General features: G+C 50.1%; 1 pseudogene; it reads right to left on the reverse strand.

Moving 5' to 3' along the window:
- LOC136661530 (IgGFc-binding protein-like) overlaps window positions 1–26,114 on the reverse strand; it is a 30,869-nt pseudogene extending 4,755 nt beyond the window's left edge.
- Between the last annotated feature and the right edge of the window lie 474 nt (window positions 26,115–26,588).

Genomic DNA, 26,588 nt, shown 5'->3' on the forward strand with positions numbered 1-26,588 from the left:
CTATCATCATATTGACCACATATTCCGGGGAACCCTTTTCCCAATTATTCCAACTTTAATTATTCACAAGAAGAGCCCTGCTGGATCAGGCCAATGGCCCATTCAATCCTGTTAAATCAGGCCAGGGGCCCATCACTGTGAATTTCCTGTATGGCCCACAAGGTGATCCTGGGAGCAATCAAGACCGGAAGAGACCCATATGCTGTGGTCACCCCTTGCGCCTGGCGTTCAGAGAGAGGCCACTTGTAAAACCAAGAGGTCACATACATTCCTAGATCCTTGTAGCCTGGGATGGACAGATCCACTAATCTGTCTAATCCCCATTGAAAGACATCTAGGCCAGGTGCCTTGACCAGACCCTGTGGGAAGGAGATCCATTAAGTACTTGGCAAGTAAAGAAATATTTTAAACATATTATTTTCCTATAAATTTTGATGCCAGCGAGGAATCAAATAGAATGGGAGGAGAAGCCTGAAATACAGATCTACTGTCGGGATTAATCCTATGCATTAAACCTAAAAATCCAGCACTCTAGCAGCACAATTCTATGTAAGTCTACTCAGAAGAAAAACAAATATTCCCCCTTGCCAGGTTTGTGGGCTTGTAATGGCTCTAGTCTCAGTGCTTGTGAAGGACTGACCTGAGCTCAGTGTACGCTACTGGGAAACACCTTCGTGGAAAAAGAACAGCTAATGATAGTTGCCTTCTTATGGTTCTAGACTCACCTTCACTTGCCCTGGCCTGTTCTTCAGGAAGGTGAGAGTGACGCCATGGACGCTGACGGACACCATCTTGGAAACCGACATCTTCCCGTCCTCCCTGGCCCCGTTCTCCACATTAACGGTGAAGGGGGTCAGGTTCTGGCTGCTTGCTTTGGTCTTAGCCAAGGTGTATGTGCAGGTGCCGTGGAAATCAAAGGGCACCTGATCAAATGAGAGGTAGTGAACGCCACCAGCCACAGAACAGGTGGCGCTCCCAACAGGGTAGCACTTCTGGATGCCGTTTTCCACACCACAGTCCTCATTGGGACCGCAGCTGAAGGCTTCACAATTCACAGTCCCCCCCTCTTGGCACCTGCAACGCTCCTGGCAAGTGGGATAGAAAGTCTCTCCTGCTAAGTAGTATCTCTCTTGATAGTAGCAGCCGCACCGGGAGATGGGGACGCACTGATCGCCGCTCCGCACAAAGTCCTGATCGCACACGCAGCTTTCCTGGCACCTCCCCGTGCAAGGGATTGGAACATAGATGCTTCCACAGGTCTGGGCACAGTCTGAAGCGCAGAGCTCGTAGTGACTGTTTGGGGCACAAGGAAGACCTGCAAGATGGAAACAAAGGTGAATGTCAAATAACCAGTATAACGAGCTTAGGAAAGTTAAAACTTTGACTTGGACAGTATGAAGCCAACTTTCATGCTGAAATCCCTCCATGATTACCTTCCACGTGGGTCCCTGTGACATCGAATGCATGCTTCTGTGCCTGCTTTTGCTAAGACGCTATGTTTTCCTAGAACCTTTACTTCTATCTATCCTCTTCATCCTAGAAGAATCTGGTCCTTCTCTGCTTCTTGGTACCCTACAGCTGAGTGCCTCACTTAGAGAGCAGACCCTTCCTCTGCTTTGAAAACTCTGCTTTGTTTATTGGGACACAAAGTATTGTGCCAAATATGTGGGGAGGACTTGAAAGCTTCTTAAAAATAATAATAATAATAATAATAATAATAATGCCATGGTTCTGTTCTTTACCCCCCTGACGTTTGCTTGGCACAGGAGTACTTACTGCAGAAGGAGTCAGACCTCCAAGCATAGAGAGTCGCCCCGGCTGCCTGGCAGGCCAGCACATAGCTGGCCAAGGCTTTGCAGATCACAGCTGGTTGACCTTGAGAGGAGCAGTAATCAGACACGCAGTCTTGGAAGTATCCCTCAGGATCCACTTTCTTGTGACACTCTCTGAAAGGGCCCTTTTTGGCAAGGAGGAGCCCACATTCCCCACTGAGAGTCCGTTGTTGAGCCTCAATGGTTCCTAGGCCCGGGCAGGTTCCCGGGCCGAGTTCTGTGCAGCCTGGTATGTTCTGCAGTTTCCAGCTCTGACCAAAGGCTGATGGATTTGGAGCCACGTTGCCATCTCTCATGATCAAGTCGTCTCCTTTGTTGCCGTTGAAGTTCCCGCAGAGACCACAAAGGGCCCCGGCGTAAGTGCTGGGCACACTCACGGTGATCCGGCTTTGCCAGTCAAAGGTGACGGTCAGGAAGAAGTCCGTCTGCACCACGGCCTCTTGCCCTCTCCTGTAAATGGAGACTTTGTTGTTGCCCATCCTGTACGGCAGATTGATCAGGAAGCCGTTGACCTGGGAGGTATGCAAAAGGGAAAATCAAAGTTTACGGCTTTCGTGACATCGTTACCGGCAGACCATTCTTCGTTTTCTGTCCTCTCCTCTACAGGCATGTTCTGTACAGGTGCTTTAAATGAAACACTGGAACGTGCTACAGATTTTAGACCTGCTTACTGTACAGAGGGCACCTCACTAGTAATCAATATCGCACAGAAGGAGAATGAATAAAAGAACCAAAGGAACCGCAGAATAGAAAAAGCCCATCCAAGAACAACAAAAAGATCTGCGGAACTCACCATGACTTTCGCAGGCTGTTCTCGACTGATCACGATGGAATTGCCATAAATATTGATGTCCACCACCTTGGTGAAGGACACGGTCTTGCTGCCTCGACGGTCGTTTTGAACAAGAACCAGGAAGTTCTCCAGACCATCTCTCCTCGCGCAGAGCCCAGTGAGCTGATACAGGCAGGTGCCCTGGAAGTCAAACCTCTGACCGTCGAAGCTGAGATAGTGACGTTGCCCTGAAATCGAGCAGGTGCCGCTGCTGGTAGGGTAGCAGTTCTGGATGCCCTTCTCCACTCTGCATTGCTCGCCGCTCTTGCAACCTGTGGTTTTGCAAGTCACCTGTTTGCTTCTGGGGTCACAGATGCAGCGTCTTGAGCAGGTGCCGTCTCCCCAGAACTGCTCTCCGGGGGAGAAGAGCTTCCCCTCAAAGATGCATCCACAGGAAGCCTTGGGGATGCATTTCCCAGCATCCAGCACAAAACCGTCATTGCACTGGCAGCTCCCCACGCACGGCAGCGAGTCGCAGTTGCTGGGTCTGGCTAGGTCGTTGCAGGTGGCAGGGCACGGAGCTGCACAGGCCTTGTACTGGCTGTTCTCGGGGCAGGGAAGGGCTGCCAAAGAGAGAACACAGTCAATCGTGCAAGGCAGAAGGGCCTGCCGAAACTTAGCTCCACTCTGTTGTACCAGGGATGTCTGGGGAACAGAATGGGACACTTGGAGGAGGGAGCACTGGGTTCTGCTTCGTGTTACCCATCCCACAACATGAGGTGGATGTGATGGGGAGACTTCCAGAGGGCATCCTGTGCTGGTCTACTGAGTTCAAAGGGCTTTACTTGCCTAAATGCAGGTGTATTAGACTGCAGCCTTCACCAGATCTTTGCGTCCCTGAGAACTAGAAACTTCTAGAACAATGAACTATTCCTTTCTCTAGAATCCTGCCCCGTTCTAGGTTTCCTGCATACAGAACTGCAGAAGTTGGGGTGCTCCTGGCTCTGTCTTATTCCATTTGGGATACATACCTCTGAACAAATCTCTGTGTGGGACGTCTAACCTGCTTGCCTTAACTCTGAAGCTGCCTCGCTCTTCAGTACCCTGCCATACTTACTGCAGCCAGAGGCCGTCCTCCAGTCCGAGACTGTGACTCCTCGCCTCCGACAGGCATCCGCATAGCTCTTCAGCGCTTGGCACAGTGACTGCCTGAGGCCGTCGGTCAAGCAGAGGTCATTGACGCAGTTGTCCAGAAAGATGCTGGGGTCCAGCACAGAATGGCAGAGGCTGAACGGGCCATTTCCCCCTTTCCTGATTAGACCACAGAATGCCTCAGCTTTATACTTGTGGGCTCCTTCTGATGGGCAGCTTTTTGGTGGGGGGGCTGCATGCTGACAGAACCGGTCACCATCCTGCACCTTCCAACTTTGCCCAAACTCCGCAGGACTGGGGGCCAAGCTGCCGTCGGGGGTGCGGAAGTCGTTGGCTGGATCTCCGTTGTAGTCACCACAAAGGCCACACAAGCTCCCTGAAAAGATGCTGGGGACCGTCACCACCAGATAGCTGCTCCAATCGTAGGCAACTTTCAGCGCAAAGTCCGTCCCAATCCAAGCCAAACCTCCACTCTGGTAGACCTGAAGTTTCCCCTCACGCAGGGAGATGGGCAGCTGAGACCGCTGGTAGTTGACCTGCAAGAGAAGTCAGACTCAATCCACGACTCGTGGGGAGTCAGCTAGCCCTGAGACCCTGAACAAGAGGCAAAGGTAGAGAGGGCTGGGTGGGGGTGGTCCTCCCTAGGTACCAGCCTTGCCGCTCAGACTCACCCTCACAAATCCCATTTCGTTTCTGGCCACAGAAATGACGGTGTTGTAGACTCTGACTGTCACCAGACCAACATAAGCAACGTGCTTGTTTCCACCCCTGATTTCGTTCTTGGCCTCCACGGTGAATGAAGGAAGAGTTGACCCCGAACCGCAAGTCTTGGCGATGGTGTAGGTGCAGGTGCCCATGAAGTCAAAGCTTCTCCCATCAAAGGTGTGATAATGAGGGTATCCCTGGGCCCAGCAGGTAGACTCCGACTGTGGCACACACACCGGCCGACCCTTTTGGATCTTACAGACTTCCTGCTTCCTGCACTGGACTGAGCCACAGGAGACCTGTGGGATTCCTGCAATGGAACATAGCCAATGTCATGGAGAGAGCAGCAATATGAAGAGACAGTTCCAGAGGATATCCAGAATCGGAAATAAGGCCTTGGAATATAGCCTAACTCAGCAATCTCTCTCTGAAGCCAGGCCTAACTTTGCATAGTCACTGAGGATACGTGCAGTAGTTGGAAAGTGAAGGAGGAAGGCACGGAGACAAAGTATTGCACACAAACCCAGACCAGCAATCCTATAGGGATCTGCACTTATCCATATCCAGGGCTGAATGGCAGATCAGCAGTCAGGCTTCCAAATCTATAATCAGCCCTTCCCTGAATAACCTTCGGCACTGGGAAAAGGATCACCCGTTCCTGAGCTGCTCATGTTTGCCTGGGGATAGTTGGGGACTGCCACGTTTGGAACTGGGCTCCTTTTTCCTAGTTATTGAAGAAGGACATGAGAAATTCTTTCCCACAGGAGCTTGCTGCATAAGGGCCAGAAATAACTGAGGAAAGGAGAAAGCGGATCCAACGTGTAAGTAGTTGTTAGGAGAGAAAAGAGAGGGGAGGAGAAGAATGTCCTTAGGAGGAGCCACCAGAGGAGGAAGGGCGGGTCTGTGTCCGTTAGATGCAGTGATATAGAAGGGGACGTAAAGCTCCTGGGCACACAAACGGACTTAAGGCCTTAGCGGTGCACATTTGGGCCATCGAGATCCTGCATGTTCATCTGACCAGGAATGTCGCTAGATGAACAGCCTGTGTGTGCACATGTATCTTAGTAGTTACCCTTCTTGATGCAACGCATGACTCCATCCTTGGTGACGCATTCCTCATCAGCGGTGCATCTCTGGGCCTCGCATTTAACCCCCCGGCCTGGGATGCAGGTGCAACTTTCCCGGCAGTTGTTCAGAAGAACCTTCTCATGGGGCTGGTGGGAGATCAGAAAGCAATAGAAATATGGCAAACATCAGATCATGTGTCCTCAGCAATGAGATTCCTTCTCACAAAGCGAAAATGCTCAATGAATAAAAGAATAATGTCATCCATCTAAGGATCAGTGTTAGTGACCAAAAAATGGAGGGTGGGAGAATAAAGTTCAAAGGTCAGCTACCTTGAAGTAATGGCCATTCCACAGGCAGCCACAGTTTTCCGCAGTCACACAGGCACGGCCATCAAAGAAGAAGCCATCGTCACACTGGCAGCCCTCGGCACAAGTACTTGGACAGTTTCCTGGATCGGTGATCTTGGCACAGGAGATGGAGCAGAGGTCGGCACAGAACTCGTAGTGACTGTTGGCTGGGCACGTCAGTGCTAAATTGGAAAGACGTAGAGATTAGAGGGAAAGATCCCCGATTCTGCTGAAGACGGAAGGGGAGAGGAGAAGAGGGCACCTGGGTAGGAGTTGGCAACTGGAGAAGATATGCATGAATTATTCCCATAAGTAAAAGGGAGTCTGCTCAGATGCTGCTCCCCATTTCACTACTCAGTTTACATCTATCCCAGTGCTCAGCCTCCAATACTTACGGCAAAACGACGGGGTCCTCCAGGAGTCGAAAGAGACCGCTGCATCTTGACAGGCAGACACATAGCTCTGGATGCTCTGGCACAAGACTTCTCTGTCCCCATCGACCAAGCAGGAGTCATAGATGCAGTTGCTGAGATACACTTTGGGGTCCACCGCGGCGTGACAGGCACTCAAGGGGCCGTCGTCCGCACTGAGGATCCCACAGTACTTGCGCTGTTTCAAAACCTCCTTCTGCCTCTCGTCGCAGACCGGGCACTTGTTCCCAGGGCACCCGTCTAAGCAGGATCCGTCTGCTCCCGGGACCAAAACTTTCCAGGCAGCACCAAACGTGTTGACATCGGTGACCGCCCTTCCATCTGGGAGCAGAAATTCATCCCCCTTCTGGTCATTGTAGTTCCCACACAGGCCACTCAGCCCATCCTGGTAATTGCTTGGGACGGTGACCGTCACGCGAGAAGCAAAGTCATAGCTCACAATGAGGCCAAAGTCAGCTTGGACCAGGACTCTGGTGCCATGTGGATGGGCTCTGAGCCGCCCTCCAGAAAGGGTCACGGGGAGGAGCTGCAATGTATCATCCACCTGCAAGGAACAGAGCATTCCCTTGTAACATGGGGTTCTCTAGTGAAGAAGAAGTGCCTGGTTGTTTTCCACTTTAACCCTTCAGTTGTTAAGGGGTAATGGTTGATCCCACTATCATCATATTGACCACATATTCCGGGGAACCCTTTTCCCAATTATTCCAACTTTAATTATTCACAAGAAGAGCCCTGCTGGATCAGGCCAATGGCCCATTCAATCCTGTTAAATCAGGCCAGGGGCCCATCACTGTGAATTTCCTGTATGGCCCACAAGGTGATCCAGGGAGCAATCAAGACCGGAAGAGACCCATATGCTGTGGTCACCCCTTGCGCCTGGCGTTCAGAGAGAGGCCACTTGTAAAACCAAGAGGTCACATACATTCCTAGATCCTTGTAGCCTGGGATGGACAGATCCACTAATCTGTCTAATCCCCATTGAAAGACATCTAGGCCAGGTGCCTTGACCAGACCCTGTGGGAAGGAGATCCATTAAGTACTTGGCAAGTAAAGAAATATTTTAAACATATTATTTTCCTATAAATTTTGATGCCAGCGAGGAATCAAATAGAATGGGAGGAGAAGCCTGAAATACAGATCTACTGTCGGGATTAATCCTATGCATTAAACCTAAAAATCCAGCACTCTAGCAGCACAATTCTATGTAAGTCTACTCAGAAGAAAAACAAATATTCCCCCTTGCCAGGTTTGTGGGCTTGTAATGGCTCTAGTCTCAGTGCTTGTGAAGGACTGACCTGAGCTCAGTGTACGCTACTGGGAAACACCTTCGTGGAAAAAGAACAGCTAATGATAGTTGCCTTCTTATGGTTCTAGACTCACCTTCACTTGCCCTGGCTTGTTCTTCAGGAAGGTGAGAGTGACGCCGTGGACGCTGACGGACACCATCTTGGAAACCGACATCTTCCCGTCCTCCCTGGCCCCGTTCTCCACATTAACGGTGAAGGGGGTCAGGTTCTGGCTGCTTGCTTTGGTCTTAGCCAAGGTGTATGTGCAGGTGCCGTGGAAATCAAAGGGCACCTGATCAAATGAGAGGTAGTGAACGCCACCAGCCACAGAACAGGTGGCGCTCCCAACAGGGTAGCACTTCTGGATGCCGTTTTCCACACCACAGTCCTCATTGGGACCGCAGCTGAAGGCTTCACAATTCACAGTCCCCCCCTCTTGGCACCTGCAACGCTCCTGGCAAGTGGGATAGAAAGTCTCTCCTGCTAAGTAGTATCTCTCTTGATAGTAGCAGCCGCACCGGGAGATGGGGACGCACTGATCGCCGCTCCGCACAAAGTCCTGATCGCACACGCAGCTTTCCTGGCACCTCCCCGTGCAAGGGATTGGAACATAGATGCTTCCACAGGTCTGGGCACAGTCTGAAGCGCAGAGCTCGTAGTGACTGTTTGGGGCACAAGGAAGACCTGCAAGATGGAAACAAAGGTGAACGTCAAATAACCAGTATAACGAGCTTAGGAAAGTTAAAACTTTGACTTGGACAGTATGAAGCCAACTTTCATGCTGAAATCCCTCCATGATTACCTTCCACGTGGGTCCCTGTGACATCGAATGCATGCTTCTGTGCCTGCTTTTGCTAAGACGCTATGTTTTCCTAGAACCTTTACTTCTATCTATCCTCTTCATCCTAGAAGAATCTGGTCCTTCTCTGCTTCTTGGTACCCTACAGCTGAGTGCCTCACTTAGAGAGCAGACCCTTCCTCTGCTTTGAAAACTCTGCTTTGTTTATTGGGACACAAAGTATTGTGCCAAATATGTGGGGAGGACTTGAAAGCTTCTTAAAAATAATAATAATAATAATAATAATAATAATAATGCCATGGTTCTGTTCTTTACCCCCCTGACGTTTGCTTGGCACAGGAGTACTTACTGCAGAAGGAGTCAGACCTCCAAGCATAGAGAGTCGCCCCGGCTGCCTGGCAGGCCAGCACATAGCTGGCCAAGGCTTTGCAGATCACAGCTGGTTGACCTTGAGAGGAGCAGTAATCAGACACGCAGTCTTGGAAGTATCCCTCAGGATCCACTTTCTTGTGACACTCTCTGAAAGGGCCCTTTTTGGCAAGGAGGAGCCCACATTCCCCACTGAGAGTCCGTTGTTGAGCCTCAATGGTTCCTAGGCCCGGGCAGGTTCCCGGGCCGAGTTCTGTGCAGCCTGGTATGTTCTGCAGTTTCCAGCTCTGACCAAAGGCTGATGGATTTGGAGCCACGTTGCCATCTCTCATGATCAAGTCGTCTCCTTTGTTGCCGTTGAAGTTCCCGCAGAGACCACAAAGGGCCCCGGCGTAAGTGCTGGGCACACTCACGGTGATCCGGCTTTGCCAGTCAAAGGTGACGGTCAGGAAGAAGTCCGTCTGCACCACGGCCTCTTGCCCTCTCCTGTAAATGGAGACTTTGTTGTTGCCCATCCTGTACGGCAGATTGATCAGGAAGCCGTTGACCTGGGAGGTATGCAAAAGGGAAAATCAAAGTTTACGGCTTTCGTGACATCGTTACCGGCAGACCATTCTTCGTTTTCTGTCCTCTCCTCTACAGGCATGTTCTGTACAGGTGCTTTAAATGAAACACTGGAACGTGCTACAGATTTTAGACCTGCTTACTGTACAGAGGGCACCTCACTAGTAATCAATATCGCACAGAAGGAGAATGAATAAAAGAACCAAAGGAACCGCAGAATAGAAAAAGCCCATCCAAGAACAACAAAAAGATCTGCGGAACTCACCATGACTTTCGCAGGCTGTTCTCGACTGATCACGATGGAATTGCCATAAATATTGATGTCCACCACCTTGGTGAAGGACACGGTCTTGCTGCCTCGACGGTCGTTTTGAACAAGAACCAGGAAGTTCTCCAGACCATCTCTCCTCGCGCAGAGCCCAGTGAGCTGATACAGGCAGGTGCCCTGGAAGTCAAACCTCTGACCGTCGAAGCTGAGATAGTGACGTTGCCCTGAAATCGAGCAGGTGCCGCTGCTGGTAGGGTAGCAGTTCTGGATGCCCTTCTCCACTCTGCATTGCTCGCCGCTCTTGCAACCTGTGGTTTTGCAAGTCACCTGTTTGCTTCTGGGGTCACAGATGCAGCGTCTTGAGCAGGTGCCGTCTCCCCAGAACTGCTCTCCGGGGGAGAAGAGCTTCCCCTCAAAGATGCATCCACAGGAAGCCTTGGGGATGCATTTCCCAGCATCCAGCACAAAACCGTCATTGCACTGGCAGCTCCCCACGCACGGCAGCGAGTCGCAGTTGCTGGGTCTGGCTAGGTCGTTGCAGGTGGCAGGGCACGGAGCTGCACAGGCCTTGTACTGGCTGTTCTCGGGGCAGGGAAGGGCTGCCAAAGAGAGAACACAGTCAATCGTGCAAGGCAGAAGGGCCTGCCGAAACTTAGCTCCACTCTGTTGTACCAGGGATGTCTGGGGAACAGAATGGGACACTTGGAGGAGGGAGCACTGGGTTCTGCTTCGTGTTACCCATCCCACAACATGAGGTGGATGTGATGGGGAGACTTCCAGAGGGCATCCTGTGCTGGTCTACTGAGTTCAAAGGGCTTTACTTGCCTAAATGCAGGTGTATTAGACTGCAGCCTTCACCAGATCTTTGCGTCCCTGAGAACTAGAAACTTCTAGAACAATGAACTATTCCTTTCTCTAGAATCCTGCCCCGTTCTAGGTTTCCTGCATACAGAACTGCAGAAGTTGGGGTGCTCCTGGCTCTGTCTTATTCCATTTGGGATACATACCTCTGAACAAATCTCTGTGTGGGACGTCTAACCTGCTTGCCTTAACTCTGAAGCTGCCTCGCTCTTCAGTACCCTGCCATACTTACTGCAGCCAGAGGCCGTCCTCCAGTCCGAGACTGTGACTCCTCGCCTCCGACAGGCATCCGCATAGCTCTTCAGCGCTTGGCACAGTGACTGCCTGAGGCCGTCGGTCAAGCAGAGGTCATTGACGCAGTTGTCCAGAAAGATGCTGGGGTCCAGCACAGAATGGCAGAGGCTGAACGGGCCATTTCCCCCTTTCCTGATTAGACCACAGAATGCCTCAGCTTTATACTTGTGGGCTCCTTCTGATGGGCAGCTTTTTGGTGGGGGGGCTGCATGCTGACAGAACCGGTCACCATCCTGCACCTTCCAACTTTGCCCAAACTCCGCAGGACTGGGGGCCAAGCTGCCGTCGGGGGTGCGGAAGTCGTTGGCTGGATCTCCGTTGTAGTCACCACAAAGGCCACACAAGCTCCCTGAAAAGATGCTGGGGACCGTCACCACCAGATAGCTGCTCCAATCGTAGGCAACTTTCAGCGCAAAGTCCGTCCCAATCCAAGCCAAACCTCCACTCTGGTAGACCTGAAGTTTCCCCTCACGCAGGGAGATGGGCAGCTGAGACCGCTGGTAGTTGACCTGCAAGAGAAGTCAGACTCAATCCACGACTCGTGGGGAGTCAGCTAGCCCTGAGACCCTGAACAAGAGGCAAAGGTAGAGAGGGCTGGGTGGGGGTGGTCCTCCCTAGGTACCAGCCTTGCCGCTCAGACTCACCCTCACAAATCCCATTTCGTTTCTGGCCACAGAAATGACGGTGTTGTAGACTCTGACTGTCACCAGACCAACATAAGCAACGTGCTTGTTTCCACCCCTGATTTCGTTCTTGGCCTCCACGGTGAATGAAGGAAGAGTTGACCCCGAACCGCAAGTCTTGGCGATGGTGTAGGTGCAGGTGCCCATGAAGTCAAAGCTTCTCCCATCAAAGGTGTGATAATGAGGGTATCCCTGGGCCCAGCAGGTAGACTCCGACTGTGGCACACACACCGGCCGACCCTTTTGGATCTTACAGACTTCCTGCTTCCTGCACTGGACTGAGCCACAGGAGACCTGTGGGATTCCTGCAATGGAACATAGCCAATGTCATGGAGAGAGCAGCAATATGAAGAGACAGTTCCAGAGGATATCCAGAAACGGAAATAAGGCCTTGGAATATAACTTTGCATAGTCACTGAGGATACGTACAGTAGTTGGAAAGTGAAGGAGGAAGGCACAGAGACAAAATATTGCACACAAACCCAGACCAGCAATCCTATAGGGGTCTGCACTTATCCATATCCAGGGCTGAATGGCAGATCAGCAGTCAGGCTTCCAAATCTATAATCAGCCCTTCCCTGAATAACCTTCGACACTGGGAAAAGGATCACTTGTTCCTGACCTGCTCTCCTGCTGATATTTGTCAGGGAAATGTTGGGAACATGCCACGTTTGGAACTGGGTTCCTTTTCTCATGGTTATTTAAGAAGGACGTGACAAATTCCTTCCCACAGGAACTTGTGAACAGCCTGTGTGAGCACATATATCTTAGTAGTTACCCTTCTTGATGCAACGCATGACTCCATCCTTGGTGACGCATTCCTCATCAGCGGTGCATCTCTGGGCCTCGCATTTAACCCCCCGGCCTGGGATGCAGGTGCAACTTTCCCGGCAGTTGTTCAGAAGAACCTTCTCATGGGGCTGGTGGGAGATCAGAAAGCAATAGAAATATGGCAAACATCAGATCATGTGTCCTCAGCAATGAGATTCCTTCTCACAAAGCGAAAATGCTCAATGAATAAAAGAATAATGTCATCCATCTAAGGATCAGTGTTAGTGACCAAAAAATGGAGGGTGGGAGAATAAAGTTCAAAGGTCAGCTACCTTGAAGTAACGGCCATTCCACAGGCAGCCACAGTTTTCCGCAGTCACACAGGCACGGCCATCAAAGAAGAAGCCATCGTCACACTGGCAGCCCTCGGCACAAGTACTTGGACAGGTTCCTGGATCGGTGATCTTGGCACAGGAGATGGAACAGAGGTCGGCACAGACCTCGTAGTGACTGTTGGCTGGGCACGTCAGTGCTAAATTGGAAAGACGTAGAGATTAGAGGGAAAGATCCCCGATTCTGCTGAAGACGGAAGGGGAGAGGAGAAGAGGGCACCTGGGTAGGAGTTGGCAACTGGAGAAGATATGCATGAATTATTCCCATAAGTAAAAGGGAGTCTGCTCAGATGCTGTTCCCCATTTCACTACTCAGTTTACATCTATCCCAGTGCTCAGCCTCCAATACTTACGGCAAAACGACGGGGTCCTCCAGGAGTCGAAAGAGACCGCTGCATCTTGACAGGCAGACACATAGCTCTGGATGCTCTGGCACAAGACTTCTCTGTCCCCATCGACCAAGCAGGAGTCATAGATGCAGTTGCTGAGATACACTTTGGGGTCCACCGCGGCGTGACAGGCACTCAAGGGGCCGTCGTCCGCACTGAGGATCCCACAGTACTTGCGCTGTTTCAAAACCTCCTTCTGCCTCTCGTCGCAGACCGGGCACTTGTTCCCAGGGCACCCGTCTAAGCAGGATCCGTCTGCTCCCGGGACCAAAACTTTCCAGGCAGCACCAAACGTGTTGACATCGGTGACCGCCCTTCCATCTGGGAGCAGAAATTCATCCCCCTTCTGGTCATTGTAGTTCCCACACAGGCCACTCAGCCCATCCTGGTAATTGCTTGGGACGGTGACCGTCACGCGAGAAGCAAAGTCATAGCTCACAATGAGGCCAAAGTCAGCTTGGACCAGGACTCTGGTGCCATGTGGATGGGCTCTGAGCCGCCCTCCAGAAAGGGTCACGGGGAGGAGCTGCAATGTATCATCCACCTGCAAGGAACAGAGCATTCCCTTGTAACATGGGGTTCTCTAGTGAAGAAGAAGTGCCTGGTTGTTTTCCACTTTAACCCTTCAGTTGTTAAGGGGTAATGGTTGATCCCACTATCATCATATTGACCACATATTCCGGGGAACCCTTTTCCCAATTATTCCAACTTTAATTATTCACAAGAAGAGCCCTGCTGGATCAGGCCAATGGCCCATTCAATCCTGTTAAATCAGGCCAGGGGCCCATCACTGTGAATTTCCTGTATGGCCCACAAGGTGATCCAGCGAGCAATCAAGACCGGAAGAGACCCATATGCTGTGGTCACCCCTTGCGCCTTTGAGCCGCCCTCCAGAAAGGGTCACAGGAAGGACCTGGAACGTAACACCCACCTGCAGGGAACAGAGCGTAGGGTTGTAGCGTAGGGTTCTCTGACCAAGAAGAAGTGTTTGATTGTTATCAATTGTACCCCTTCAATTATTAAGGGGTAGTTGCTGATTCTGATATCCTCATATTAATCATGAATTCCAAGGGAACCCTTGTCCCAATTATTCCAACTGCAATTATGCATAAAAAGAGCTCTGCTAAATTAGGCCAAGGCCCATCACTGTGAACTTCTTATATTTCACAGTGTCCCACAATATTATCCAGGCAGCACTCAGGACAACTAGAGACCCATATCCTTTAGTCACCCCCTTGCACCTGGCATTCAGAGACAGGCCACCTCTAAAACCCAGAGGTTTCCTACAGTCCTAGTGACTTGTAACCAGAGATGTGCGGTTACTCCATCACTTTCCACTCCTATGGAAAAGAGTTTCATTAAGTACTTGTCAAGTAAAGAAATATTTCAAAAATTTAAATTCCTAGAAATTTAGATGCCAGAGATGATTCAAATAGGATGGGAGGAGCAGCTTGAAATATATCTACTATAGGGATCCTATGCATTATGCTGAATCAGGCCAAGGGCTCATCCCTGTGAGCTTCATGTATCTCACAGTGGCCCATGAGATGATCCAGGGAACACTCATGATAACAAGAGACACATATCTTGTACTCACACCTTCTACCTTGCATTCAGATACAGGTTGCATATAGTTCTAGTGTAACCTGGGATGGACGGTTACTCCATTAATCTGTCCAATCCCTATTGAAAGACATCTAGGCCAGGAGTCATCACCACACCCTGTGGCAAGGAGTTCCATTGAGGACATGCCACGACTTATTTTAAACATATTGCATTCCTAGAAAATTTGATGCCAGAGATGAATCAAATAGACGGGAGGAGAAGCCTGAAATATAGATCTACAGTAAGAATCCTATGCATTAAACCTAAGAATCTAGCGCTCCAACAGCATAATTCTATATATGTCTACTCAGAAGAAAAACAAATATTTCCCTTTCCAGGTTTGTGGGCTTATAATGGCTCTAGTCTCAGTGCTTGTAAAGGACTGACCTGATTTAAATGTACAATGATGGGTAACAACTTTATGGAAAAGGAGCAGCTAATGATAGTTGCCTTCTTATGGTTCTAGACTCACCTTCACTAGCCCTGGCTTGTTCTTCAGGAAGGTGAGAGTGACGCCATGGACGCTGACGGACACCATCTTGGAAACCGACATCTTCCCGTCCTCCCTGGCCCCGTTCTCCACATTAACGGTGAAGGGGGTCAGGTTCTGGCTGCTTGCTTTGGTCTTAGCCAAGGTGTATGTGCAGGTGCCGTGGAAATCAAAGGGCACCTGATCAAATGAGAGGTAGTGAACGCCACCAGCCACAGAACAGGTGGCGCTCCCAACAGGGTAGCACTTCTGGATGCCGTTTTCCACACCACAGTCCTCATTGGGACCGCAGCTGAAGGCTTCACAATTCACAGTCCCCCCCTCTTGGCACCTGCAACGCTCCTGGCAAGTGGGATAGAAAGTCTCTCCTGCTAAGTAGTATCTCTCTTGATAGTAGCAGCCGCACCGGGAGATGGGGACGCACTGATCGCCGCTCCGCACAAAGTCCTGATCGCACACGCAGCTTTCCTGGCACCTCCCCGTGCAAGGGATTGGAACATAGATGCTTCCACAGGTCTGGGCACAGTCTGAAGCGCAGAGCTCGTAGTGACTGTTTGGGGCACAAGGAAGACCTGCAAGATGGAAACAAAGGTGAACGTCAAATAACCAGTATAACGAGCTTAGGAAAGTTAAAACTTTGACTTGGACAGTATGAAGCCAACTTTCATGCTGAAATCCCTCCATGATTACCTTCCACGTGGGTCCCTGTGACATCGAATGCATGTTTCTGTCCCTGCTTTTGCTAAGACTCTGTGTTATTACTTCTATCTATCCTCTTCATCTTATAAGAATCTGGCCCTTCTATACTTCTTGGTACATTTCAGCTGAGTGCCTCACTTGGAGAGCGGACCCTTTCCCTGCTTTCAAACAGTCTGTTCATTGGACATTATGTTCTTTATGCCCCTGACGTTTGCTTGGCATACGAGTACTTACTGCAGAAGGAGTCAGACCTCCAAGCATAGAGAGTCGCCCCGGCTGCCTGGCAGGCCAGCGCATAGCTGGCCAAGGCTTTGCAGATCACAGCTGGTTGGCCTCGAAAGTAGCAATAATCAGATACACAGTCTTGGAAGTATCCCTCAGGATCCACTTTGTCGTGACACTCTCTGAATGCACCCTTTTTGTCAAGGAGAAGCCCACATTCCCCACTGAGAGTCCGTTGTTGAGCCTCAATGGTTCCTAGGCCCGGGCAGGTTCCCTTTCTGAATTCTGTGCAGCCTGGTATGTTCTGCAGCTTCCAGCTCTGACCAAAGGCTGATGGATTTGGAGCCACGTTGCCATCTCTCATGATCAAGTCGTCTCCTTTGTTGCCGTTGAAGTTCCCGCACAGACCACAAAGGGCCCCGGCGTAAGTGCTGGGCACACTCATGGTGATCCGGCTTTGCCAGTCAAAGGTGATGGTCAGGAAGAAGTCCGTCTGCCTCTTGCCCTCTCCTGTAAATGGAGACTTTGTTGTTGCCCATCCTGTACGGCAGATTGATCAGGAAGCCGTTGACCTGGGAGGCGTTTAGAAGGGAAGAAAATAATGCAGAGATTTAGTAACATTGGCCTCTCCTGATTTTTCCCTTTCCTTTCCAAAATCAGTTTTTGAGCCTGGCTTAGAAAACATTTCAGGATATTGAGATGGTTTCTTGGAGCTGTCAATGTGTTGGAGATCCCTGTGATCTTTTACCTGGAGGGGAAACTCCAGGACGATCGTCCCCCTGGAATCCCAATAATCAAACAGGTCTTAAATCAGAGCTTATGGCTTTTGTGACATCATAACCAGCAGACCAATCTCGTTTTTCTGTCCTCTTCTCTATTGTCATGCTCCAAAATTCTGTACAGGTGTTTTAAACAAAAAACTGGGATGTGCCACAGGTTTTAGACCTGCTCACTGTCTAGAGAGCACGTCACTAGTAATAAATAACAAACAGAGGGAGAATAAGAACAAAAGAAGAGCCCTGCCTGATCAGGCCAAAGGCCCATCCAATCCAGATTCCTGTATCTCACAGTGGCCCAGCTCAATGCTCATTGAGCACACCAGACAAGAAGAGTCCTGCATCCTAGTGCCCTCCCTTGTATACAAAGAAGGAAAATAAATAAGTGAACCAAAAACACAACAGAGTAGGAAAAAAACTCATCACAGAAAAGCAAAAAGATCTGTGGAACTCACCATTACTTTTCCAGGGTATTTTGGACTAATCTCAATGGAATTGCCATAAATATTGATGTTCACCGCCTTGGTGAAGGACACGGCCTTGCTGCCTCGACGGTCGTTTTGAACAAGAACCAGGAAGTTCTCCAGATCATTTCTCTCCATACACATCCCAGTGAACTGATACAGACAGGTGCCCTGGAAGTCAAACCTCTGACCAACAAAGCTGATATAGTGGCCGTGTCCTGAAGTCGAGCAGGTGCCGCTGCTGGTAGGGTAGCAGTTCTGGATGCCCTTCTCCACTCTGCATTGCTCACCGCTCTTGCAACCTGTGGTTTTGCAAGTCACCTTTTTGCTTCTGGGGTCACAGATGCAGCGTCTTGAGCAGGTGCCGTCTCCCCAGAACTGCTCCCCGGGGGAGAAGAGCTTCCCCTCAAAGATGCACCCACAGGAGGCCTTGGGGATGCACTTTCCAGCATCCAGCACGAAGCCGTCATTGCACTGGCAGCTCTCCACGCACGGCAGTGAGCCGCAGTTGCTGGGACCGGCTTGAGAGTTGCAGGTGGCAGGACATGGAGCTGCACAGGCCTTGTACTGGCTGTTCTCGGGGCAGGGAAGGGCTGCCAAAGAGAGAACACAGTCAATAGTGCAAGGCAGAAGGGCCTGCCGAAACTAAGCTCCACTCTATTGTACCAGGGATGTCTGGGGAACAGAATGGGACACTTGGAGGAGGGAGTACTGGGTTCTGCTTCGTGTTACCCATCCCACAACATGAGGTGGATGTGATGGGGAGACTTCCACATGACATCCTGTGCAGGTCTACTGAGGTCAAAGGGCTTTACTTGCCTAAATGCAGGTGTATTAGACTGCAGCCTTCACCAGATCTTTGCATCCCTGAGAACTAGAAACTTCTAGAACAATGAACTACTTTTTCCTCTAGGATCCAGTCATGTTGTAGGTTTCACACAGACAGAACTGCAGAATTTAGGGTGCTCTGTCTTATTCTCTTCGGGATACATATTTCTGAACAAACCTCTGTGAGGGACGTCTAACCTGCTTGCCGTAACTCTGAAGCTGCCTCGCTCTTCAGTACCCTACCATACTTACTGCAGCCAGAGGCCGTCCTCCAGTCCGAGACTGTGACTCCTCGCCTCCGACAGGCATCCGCATAGCTCTTCAGCGCTTGGCACAGTGACTGCCTGAGGCCGTCGGTCAAGCAGAGGTCATAGACGCAGTTGTCCAGAAAGATGCTGGGGTCCAGCACAGAATGGCAGAGGCTGAACAGGCCATTTCCCCCTTTGCTGATCAAACCACAGAATGCTTCAGCTTTATACTTGTGGGCTTTTTCTGATGGGCAGCTTTTTGGTGGGGGTGCTGCATGCTGACAGAACCTGTCACCATCCTGCACCATCCAACTTTGCCCAAACTCCGCAGGACTGGGGGCCAAGCTGCCGTCGGGGGTGCTGAAGTCGTTGGCTGGATCTCCATTGTAGTCACCACAAAGGCCACACAAGCTCCCTGAAAAGTTGCTCGGGACCGTCACCACCAGGTAGCTGCTCCAATCGTATGCAACTTTCAGTGCAAAGTTCGTCTCAATCCAAGCCAAGCCTCCACTCTGGTAGACCTGAAGTTTCCCCTCACGCAGGGAGATGGGTAGCTGAGACTGCTGGTAGTTCACCTGCAAGAGAAGTCAGATGTAATCCTTACCTCATTGGGAGTCAGCTATGCTTGATTCCCTGGGCTTCCTTTCAAGACTTTTTCTGGAGTCCTGAATGTATCAGGTTGAAAGTTCAAAGTTCATGATCAAATAGGTGACATGCTGGTAAAATGCCCAGTTCATGGCCCATAAGATTACCCAAGTTGTGTAAAATGGAGACCTGATGCCAGAAGTCAACTGAGGGCGCAATCCAGAGGCACCAATGGGCCGGCACAAGTCCCTGGCACTGGCCCAGGAGGGTTGCAAACGTTCCTTAAAACTTGTTTGCATCTCCTTGGGAGTAAGCTGCATTCGTGCATGGAGCTGCGCTGGCACATGCAGGCACACGCATGGAGCTGAATCCAGCCTCCATGGCAGCTTATTCCATAAACCTTGTATTGGCCTGGCTGGGCCGACGCAAGGCTCTAGGGTGGGCTTGAGGGAGGTGGGAGGGAGGCATTCCTGGGTGGGGGGGAGGGAGGGCAGTGGGCAGCCCCAGGGCAGGCAGGTGGGGAGTGGGAGGCGGGGCACGTTCAAGGAGAACCATAGGAACCAGTGTGCTTTGCCCGAAAGTAAGGGGAAAAGTTTCCCCTTGTCTCTGGCTGAGCCGCTTTGGGCCCCTATACTGCACTGGATACAGCACAAGCCTCTTGGCTTGCCTGTTCCAGTGCAGGGTAGGATTGCACTCTGAATCAGCTTTGGGAAACTCTGACCGCTTTGTCGTTAATGCAGTCTGGGGAAATGGAATTGGAGGAAAGTTCTGGCTTCCAACTGCATGATTCCAAGTTCACTTCTGCAACCCACCAGAGACCCTTTAAGTGGGGTGCAAGGCTCTTACTCCTGGAAATACAGTCAGAGTAACAAAGAACTCAGAAGCAAGAAGAGAAGTTTCAGAGCAACGAAGAATAGGAAATAGGGAAATGGGGGGGCGCAAAACACGATGGCCGCTCAGACTCACCCTCACAAATCCCATCTCGTTCCTGGCCACAGAAATGACGGTGTTGTAGACTCTGACTGTCAGTAGACCAACATATGAAACATGTTTGTTTCCATCCCTGATTTCGTTCTTGGCCTCAACAGTGAATGAAGGAAGAGTTGACCCTGAACCGCAAGTCTTGGCAATGGTATAGGTGCAGGTGCCCATGAAGTCAAAGCTTCTCCCATCAAAGGTGTGATAATGAGAGTCTCCCTGGGCCCAGCAGGTAGACTCCGACTGTGGCACACACACAGGTTGTCCCTTAAGGATCTTACAGACTTCCTGCTTCCCGCACTGGACTGAGCCACAAGAGACCTTTGAGATTCCTACAATGGAACAAAGCCAATGTAATTGCAAAAGCAACAACATCAAGAGACATCAGTAGAGGATATCCTTAAGCAGAAAGGAGGCCTTGGAATACAGCATCACTTGGCTGTGAAGTCAGCCGTAACTTTGCATCGTCATTCAAGATACGTATAATAGTTGGAAAGTGAAGGAGGAAGGCGCAGAGACAAAGTATTGCACACAAACCCAGACCAGCAATCCTATAGGGGTCTGCACTTATCCATATCCAGGGCTGAAGGGCTGATCAGTAGCCAGGCTTCCATCTGTACAATAAGCCAGTCCCTGAATAATCTTAGTACTGGGAAAAGGATCACCCGTTCCTGACCTGCTCTCCTGCTACTGTTTGTCTGCCACAGCGTGGCACAGAGCAGAAATTTCCCATCATCACCCTCTCTTGCTGGTTGTGTGGTGAGAGCAACACTGGCAGTGACTGGGAATGTGCTCACAAATGCACGAGGACAGTGTTTCTCAAACTGTGGGTCGGGACCCACTAGGTGGGTCATGAACTAATTTCAGGTGGGTCCCCATTCATTTCAATATTTTATTTTTAATATATTAGACTTGCTGCTACCATGATATGTGACTGCATTTGGGGAAATGTGACAGATCGGTACTTTTAACAGGCCACTCTGTATCTACTTTTAACAATGATAGTCAATGGGGCTTACTCCTGGGCAAGTGTTGTAGGACTGCAGCCTAGGATTGTGAAAAATTGTCCTGCTTGATGATGTCACTTCTGGTCATGACATCACTTCTGGTGGGTTCCTGACAGATTCTCATTCTAAAAAGTGGGTCCCGGTGCTAAATGTGTGAGAACCACTGCACTAGGATGCTCTTAAAAACCTTGGAGGGGCAGTGGAATTGGGTCGTCAAGGCACCACTCAAGCTTAGACCAGGCCTGTTTCGACCTGAAATGCAACACAGCAGTGCTGCTCCCTAGAGTACTGAATTTTGACATGTTCAGCCTTTCCCAGCATAGCTGTTCCATAATTCAAGTTGGAATTTTTGCCTCTTATGCACCTATTGCAGGTACACAAAGCCTTCCCAGGAACATAGTGACAACCATAGCAGGAGGAGAAACTTGTTAGTTTGTAGGAAGTCAATGGAGAAAAGGTAATTGATGAACCAATTTGATCAAGTTATTATTTTATGCCCAATTCCTACGTATATGTCCCCTTCTCAACCTATATATGCCCCGTTGGAAGCTGTGATTTGCCCTGGTAGCCATCTGTAGGAATATTTTTCCTGAGGGAGTGCTCTTTGCACCTCTATAATCTGTGCTATTGATATAGTTAACAGTCACTGCAAGCAAAGTGCTAGACACTGTACAAAAATGAGAATACTCACTGGACGAGCAAATAGCCACAGAGCCGTAGCCATCAGATTGTGGGACACCAAGGATGAAGAGCCCAAAAGCAATGCTGGGGTGCTCCAGGGAGAGGGTGCTATTTTTTTTGCCTAGCCTCTGTTGAGTCCAAGAATATTCTGTGCCAGGGATTGGAGTCCACTGGAGGTTTCCAATGGTTGCCTTCTGCCGCGTGATTCTGCTGGTTTCGGAGGTTTTGGAGATAATAACGGCATGATGCTCAAACGGTCTCTTGCCGTCAATGTGGTAGGTCATGCAATAGTGTGTGGTGGCTGGGACATTGATGAGGAATGGCTCATAGGTTTTGTTCCCACTTTTGGCCCCATTGAAATGGTAGAGCACCTGGATTGCAGCGTTAGCAGACAGAGAAAGTGGCTGAAACTTCTGCAATGCAAACTGGATCAGTTTCCCAGCCTCCACATTATGGAAAACTGGCAATGAGAGGCCAGACTGCGATTTGATTAGAGTGTTTTGAGAGGTAATTATATAGACCATGTGGTTTGGACTTTGGAAGGACAGTGGGGGGACAATGAAGTTGGTGCCCCAGCTGGAAACTGGCAAGAGCTGTTCAACGGCATGGCCACAACTGGGGAATTTCCAGGCACAGCCGTGCCCACTCAAGACAGCCACTGGATAGTTCGACTCAACCCTGGTGCCAGATAAATCATCTGTGCTTTGCAGCTGCATTGTTTGGAAGGGATGGAGATCAACAACCAGCTTGCTCCCTAAAGGATAATCCTGTCCTTTGAATGTCACACGCCCTTTCAAGTGGATAGTGACTCTAGCAGGATTCCGAGAGCTGACCACTGCAAATTGCTTGTATTTCCCTCCCTCTGGGGTTATCACATAGTATAATGTGCCCAGCTGGTCAACTGGGCACACTGCAGTGGCGCCTGTTGTGGAGTCTTTGTAATTGTAGGAGAAGACAGAGATCTCTTTGTCAGCTTGGACCCACACAGTCCCATCAAAGATGTCGGTCCCCTTCATTTCTATACCAGTTGGGAGCTGAACTGACATTGTCTGTCCCTCATTGACCGAAATGGTTTTCTGGAACACAGGCTTTTTCACTGTCACTGTGACGGTGGTTGCAGGATAGTATCCGGTGACGAACAGCTCCAGTTTGGAACCGGGTTCCTTTTTTTCGTGGTTATCTAAGAAGGCCGTGACAAATTCCTTCCCATGGAAACTTGCTACACAAGGGCCTGAAATAATTGAGGGAAGGAGAAAAGAAGAACTAAGAAAGGAATGGATCAGATCATGATGCTGTTACTTCAGTACCAATGGCAGTGTTTACATACCATATAACTTCCGGGGATAGGGGGTTGTGACATGAGGGGTCCAGGGCCTCTAGCAACCATTGGTATCAACATCCTAGTCCAAACTTAATTGCTAACCCCAAAAAACAAGACTCTGGCTCAGCCTCAGTTTCCCCATCTGTAATTGCCCCAGAATCCACTTGTATATCATCCCCCCCACACACACACACCATTTCCCTACTCATTCAGGGGAAAGACTTGACACTACTGTTTAGCTCACCTCTGCTAATCAGCACTTCCGAAAGCAGACATCTAACTGGTCTAATTCTCTCCTCTTGGTGGACCTACTTTTTATTTCAAGTACAATGGGGAAAATTGAACCACTGGTTTCCACAGTTGTTGTCTAGGAATACGAGCACTACATAGTCTTGTTTCTGAACCCCCAAGACGAATTCAGATTTATTAACTACTTGTTAACAGAATATAGTTTTGAACATATTAAGTCCTGATACGACTAGTTCTCCTGGTCCAGAAGTCCATGACTCGGTTATTGGACTCTTGTCCTGCTCTGAACAGGATTGCACTCCCTCTGAACAAGCAAATCCAAAGCTTGGGGGTTGTCCTGGAGTTCTAGGTGGTGGCCGTGGCTCGGGGAGCCTTTATTCAGCTTCAGCTCATTCACCAGCTGCGACAATACCTGGGTCGCTCAGACCGGGCCACGGTGACCCATGCCCTAGTGACATCTAGATGAGATTGCTGCAACGCGCTCTACATGGGGCAGCCTCTGAAGAGAGTTCGGAAGCTGCAGCTAGTACAGAACGCGGCCACCCATGTAGTTGCTAGTGCTTGTCAGTTCGACCCAGTTAGGCCACTGCTACATTGGCTGCCGGTTCATTTCCGGGCTGAATTCAAAGTGCTAGTTTTGACTTTTAAAATTCTATATGGTTTGGGACCAGGATATTTGAGGGACCGCCTTCGTTCATATAACCCTACCTGTCCTCTCAGGTCATCTGAGGGGGTCCTTCTGACTGTGCTGCTACCAGTAGAGGTGAGGGGGGGGGGTGGCAGCTAGGAATAGGGCCTTCTCGGTGGTGGTGCCCCATTTACGGAATTCCCTTCCCCTGGAATTAAGAACACTTCCCTCTCTGGAGACCTCTCAGCAGGGCCTCAAGACCTTCTTATTCACAAAGGCTTTTAACTGACACTGGGGGCTGGTGCTTTTTAATGACTCATATTTTAATCGCTGTGATCATGTTTAATGTTTTAATCGTTTTAATGTCAGAGGGCCCAATCCTATCCAACTTTGTAGCACTGGTGCAGCTGCACTGCAGCCCCAAGCCTAACCAGGTCCACTCAGAAGTAAGTCCTATATTGTTTAATGGGGCTTACTCTCAAGAAAGTGTGGTTAGGACTGCAGCTAAAATAAATAAATAAATAACATGCCCGCTGGATCAGGATGTTGTGCATCTGTCCTGGTGACCCTGAAGTGATCTGGGTGGGATGGGTTGAGAAGGGATATAAGCTGTTCGTCTTCAAAAGGCATTCATGCTAAACCTTCAACAGGCACATCTGTGAGGCTAACTGAAGCACTCGCCTCTGACAACAGATTGGTGTTGGTGGGGCACCCATTTCTGCCCTCCTACTGCCCTCCTACTATAGGTGCTCCTACTGTTCCTCCATCTGCTCCCTGTGTTGGACAAGGAAGATGGGGTCAGATAGAACACTGGTGCGTAGGTGTCGCATAGGCTGACACCTCATCCGTTAACGGGGCCAGCATTTGGCATGCGACCTCAGAAGGTCTTGGGAGGGCAAGACTTTTGTGGCAGTTCCCTTTTCTCACAGACTAGACATGCTAATCTCGAGCAGCAGGTGCCAAACCCAGACCTGCAGGCCAATCTGCTGTCCATGAAAACCCCTCCTCCATATGAACGGAGCTAACCTTTCTATGGGGGAGCCTACTGTCTTCCTCTCTGATCTCCCCTCAAGTTTGCACTGGCCAGCTGCTTCCACATTCCATTGCCCCTACATGCTCTGCACCCTATTTTCCAGACAGACATGGCTGGCCAATGCAGACTTTAGGGAAGATCAGAGAGGAAGACAGCAGAATGGTAAGCTCTGTTTGTGCAGGTGTAATGGAAGATCATCAGGTGGATGATGTGGTGTTGACAGTGATCCCATGTTTTGACAGCTGTTTGATAGCTCTGGGAAGGGCAGGGCTGGCTCCACAGCTGTAATCAATCAAGGCCAATGGAGACCTGGTTGGACACCTGAGCTTCATTTGACCTTGATGGGACTTTGAATGAGCTAAGGAGGTAGCTCACAGCTGAGCTGCATTTGCACTTAATGGGACACAAAGGATAAAAGGTAGCTTCAGAAGGACCAAAGGAGCATGAAGCGGGACACTGACCCAGCCGGAAGCCGGACGCTGACCCAGAGGGAAACCCGGATCCTGACCCAGAGGGAGACGCTACCTGACCCGGAGGGAACCAGATCAAGACAGCTACCTGACCCAGACCTACAGAAGGGGACTGCCAGGACTCTGCTGGAGGACACAGAAGACGGGGAAGACTGGACTGTGCTTTGGAGACCAGATTGGACTTGTATTGGAGGCTTCAAACCTTTACCCACTGAGTTAAGTGGAGTTTTGGGGAGGGAAAGCCTCTGGACAAGAGGACTTGCAGGGAGTGTCTGTGTTTATAGCAATAAATTTGGTTAGTTGCTATAGATAAGAAGTTCTGTGTTCATTCCTTTGCACACCACAGCGGTTGTTCTAGAGATAAAGAGGGTGTTAATTAGCCAAAAAGCAGGCATTAGAAGGGAGTTGAGATATTTGGACGGGACAAATTGGCGTGGTCGGCAGGATTCGAAAATTAGGATAGGACAGCAGGGAAAGGGATTTTCGATGTGCAGTGGTCTCCAGATGGAGACTGCTAATCTAGAGCAGCTTGCCATACACTATGCTAGCTAGTCACAGTCATGCATTGGAAGAGAAGGCATTGTCAAACAGACTGTCGCCAGGTTCCAACTATAGAGTTAATCTATTCAGCCAGATACCCAGCTGGGAGAGGTGCCAGAATCATCTCTTGTCATGGGTGGTTTGCTTGGAAATCAAAACTGCCACCAAAGCAGTGCCACACTGTCGCTCCTCAACATCTCCCCGGCAGCAAGCACTAACGAATGAGGCCAACCCGTTTCTCGTCATCCCCAAACTCACCACATAGGAGGGCCAGCCAGGGCCAGAGCAGCAACAGTCTCATTGCCATGGCTGCAAAAGAACAGAATAAATATATTCAGTTAACTTAGAGATCCAGGACATCTCGGTGATCATTAGGCATCCTCCCCTTCCAGAACTTGGATGAGAACAAAGTCCTTCTGGCTCCCCAAACTCACTCACCTGACCCAGTACGTGTTAACCGTCTGTACCCGGCTGGTTCCAGGGTTTGTGGGGCTCTGCGAGACCCCCTCCTTACTCGACTGTTTTAAGAATTCATAAGTTTACTTTGGGGAACGGGGCAGGTAAGTGGAGGTGACTAAACAGCTTCTCCTTTGGCTGAGAGATTTGTTCCACCATCAGTGCATGAAGACGATGGGCACAGAAGCGGTCTCAGGAATTGGCAGCGAGCCCTTTGGAGGGTCCCAGGCTGTCAGCAGCTGCCCAGCTATGCCATAGCACCCTGCTTCCAGCTTTAAACACAAGGCTGCTGCTGAACAGATGCAAGTAACTCTCTGAGTTGTGT

This window comes from Tiliqua scincoides, chromosome 10, assembly GCF_035046505.1.
Source record: "Tiliqua scincoides isolate rTilSci1 chromosome 10, rTilSci1.hap2, whole genome shotgun sequence".
Classification (NCBI taxonomy): domain Eukaryota; kingdom Metazoa; phylum Chordata; class Lepidosauria; order Squamata; family Scincidae; genus Tiliqua; species Tiliqua scincoides.